Source organism: Gymnodraco acuticeps, unplaced genomic scaffold (assembly GCF_902827175.1).
Source record: "Gymnodraco acuticeps unplaced genomic scaffold, fGymAcu1.1, whole genome shotgun sequence".
Lineage (NCBI taxonomy): Eukaryota > Metazoa > Chordata > Actinopteri > Perciformes > Bathydraconidae > Gymnodraco > Gymnodraco acuticeps.
This window is the reverse complement of record NW_022990475.1, coordinates 48,419-51,727: the sequence shown is the minus strand read 5'-3', so window position 1 is coordinate 51,727 and position 3,309 is coordinate 48,419. Positions and strand designations below refer to the sequence as shown.

General features: G+C 43.3%; 1 pseudogene; it reads right to left on the bottom strand.

Annotated features, from left to right (window-relative positions):
- Window positions 1-573: 573 nt before the first annotated feature.
- On the bottom strand, window positions 574-2,157 carry LOC117552645 (annotated as a pseudogene).
- Window positions 2,158-3,309: the final 1,152 nt, after the last annotated feature.

Genomic DNA, 3,309 nt, shown 5'->3' with positions numbered 1-3,309 from the left:
TCTCTCTCTGCCACACATTGGTGTCCATTGACAAGTCACCTAAATCTAATGAGAAGGTTGCACCTGTCTCCGTGAACACAGTCCTTTGATGTCTGGGGCAATCGAGGTGAGCTTCAGTCTCAGGTCTGGCTCAGCATTTAGCCTGCTTCTGTATTTGGTTTTAATAACAGCAAGGGAAGAGAAGCCTTTCTCGCACAGATATGTGGTTGCAAAAGGAAGGAGAAAGCGCACAGCTTTGTCAGACAGGGCGGGGTATTCTCTGTGTTGCTTTATCCAAAAGTCCACTAAAGACTGCTTTCTGAAAGCAGGCTTTAGTGTTTCATCACAAGAAAAACTCTCCTGCTCAGCCACAGTTAAGTTATTTGGCAGTCCAGAGGCTTCGATGCTGAACGGGCTTCTCATCCAGCTGTTGTCTTCGGTCATCACTGGGAAATACTGGCGGAACTGTTGTCTTAGTGAGATAAAGTGTGCAACCATGTTGTCCCTCACTCCTTCATCAAGGGTCAGCTCGTTATCAGACAGAAAACTCTCTAAAGAAGGGAAAGCTGAAACATCAACTGCCTTGACTTTGATTTAGAATAACTCCAACTTTTTCAGCATTGTGTTGATTTTGTCCTGCACATCAAACACATTGATGGAGAGTCCCTGTAGTCCCAAATTCAGGTCGTTTAAACGGGAGAAAAGGTCTGACGATTATGCCAACTGGCTGAGCCACACTGTATCATCAAACACATCTGATAAGGGGAAGTTTTTGTCCTGTAAGAATACTTGGACTTCTCTGTGCAATTCAAAAATCCTTGAAAGCACTTTCTCTCTTGATAGCCATTTTACTTCTGTATGAAGCAGAAGTTGGACATGCTCACTGCCCATCTCATCACAGAGCACTTGGAATAGGCGAGACTGCATCGGTCGGGCCTTTATGAAGTTCACATTCTTCACAGCAGAGTCCAGCACATACTTCAAGCCATCGGGCATCTTCTTCACCGCCAGCGCCTCCCGGTGGATGCTGCAGTGTGTCCATCGCATCTCCGGTGCGACCTCTTTGATCCGAGCTGCTACTCCGCTGTGGTGGCCAGTCATAGCCCTTGCGCCGTCTGTGCAGACTCCAACACAGTTTTTCCATGCAAGTCAATAGAGAACCGCAGTGACGCATCCTAAAACCCGGATGTAAACTCCTTCCGGTTCCTTCGTCAAAAACGCAATGCAATTTCTCCATAGGATTTTGGAAAATAGCTTGAAATAAGGTCTGTGATTGAAACACATTTAAGAGACGGATCACGTTTTGTTCAGCCGGATAATATCCACATGTCTATCCTACTTTTAGAATTTTCGAAGCATAAATCTAGTCGCAAAATGCTAACGTTATGCTATCAAGGAACTACAGCAGGGTCGCTGCTTCAACGTCACGCCAACTTAAGATCCATATTCAAACATACAGATTGTAAATGGTACAAGTTGAAGTGTTTGTTTGAACAGTTTGCAGGAGGCAGGTACTTGCTTTCAAGCAGAACAGGGCAAACAAACTTAGCGGGAGTGTTTTACGTGTTCGGTGTAATGACGTAAAACGGCCTGGACAACTTCTGTAGTCCTATTCAGCCACTTGTTAACAACCATCGTTTTTCAGACACGTCAACTCTTCAAAAATCACCAGCGGGGTCACTGCTGATGTATTTAATGTCGTAGAACAAAACGTGATCTGTCTCTTCAATTTGTGTCAAACACAGACCTTATTTGGAGCTATTTTCCAAAATCCTATGGGGAAATTGCATTGCTTTTTATCGAAGGAACCGGACGTGGTAAAAATGCTAACTTACTTCCGGGTTTTAGGATGCGTCACTGCGGTTCTCTATTCTCTTGCACAAACGCGTCTAGGAGCTGGAATATGTGCTCAGCTGTTGTTCTGGTCTCCAGTGGTTGACAGAACAGAAAGTCTTCCTGAGCTGCACCATCATGTTCATATCTGACATAAACCTTCAAATTGGCCAAATCTGCAACATCAGTAGTCTCGTCCAGCTGGATGGAATAATAGCTACTACTTTTAATGCGCTCAATCAATGTATTTTTAACATCCTCTGCCATCTCTACTATTCTCCGTGACACAGTGTCATTTGAAAGTGACACCAAATTTAACTGTTTGGCAGCCTTCTCGCCACACATGATTTCTGTCATTTCTTTTGCGAGTGGGAGACAAAGTTTTTCGCCAATTGTGTGTGGCTTACCAGCTTTTGCAATACGAGGCTTCCTGGGCCTTGGCTATGGGTGTACAGCTGGATTGGATCGTTGACTTGCACTTATTCAGTAGATCACATTTTCTTGTAAATAATTCCGCTGGCTTGTCTTGCAGGTGGACGTGTTTAGTTGTAAGGTGCCGTTGGAGGTGCGATGGTTTCATAGAATTATAACTTAACACTTCACCACAAATCACGCACTGTGGTCTGGGCTCATTATCTGTCCCACTGCAGCTGAATCCAAATGTAATGTAACCCTGGTTGTATTTCCGAAATGGTTTGTGTCTCTTTTTTATAGACTCACTTGCGCTGCTGCTGATGGAGTCACTCGCAGCTACGTTAGCAAAGTTAGCACTGGGCGGCGTTGTGGCTGCGCATATCACTGTTGCGTTGCTGGCGGAGCCTGCGCTTGCGCTCGCTTGACTGTCCTCCTCCTCATTCACTTGTTCCCTTTCGCTGGTAATGTTCTCCTCTGTACCTCTCTTCCGTATAGCTCCCGTTTTGAGCCACGTTTTTAGCATAATTCAGCTTTCTTCTTTCTTTCATAGCTTGCTTGCAACGTTCTAATCTTTCGCAGGTAGTATGGTCGTCATAGCAACGCCAAAAATAAATAAAACACATTTTGTCCACTTCTAAATCTAAAAACAACAATAGCCTATTATAACTAATTCAAACCACAGTTTCAATTATCTCAAGCTTATTTTCGTTCGTTGTAGTATTTTGATAGTATGATTGAATGGCGGTCAATACAAATTCTGAAGTTTTTGCCAATCCGATAAAAAATCTTTGAAAACCGTGGATTTTTGGATCTTCAAAGAGCTCGATTACGATGGCCAGTCAGGCAAACAATTACATTTGATCATTTTAAATCAACAATCGGTCTTGATATATGGTTAAATTAAAATCACTAGGCGAGGCTGTAATTTCTCCAGCGGTTACTCTCTTGAGCGAGGCAGAACATAATAGTTTTATCATGCCAAAAAGCTGCTGTGTCGTTTATTGCACCTCAAACATTAACAATAATCAATAGTTCAGTGTTTCTGTACTTCCTCTAAGAAGAAAGGACAGTAAAAGAAGAGCT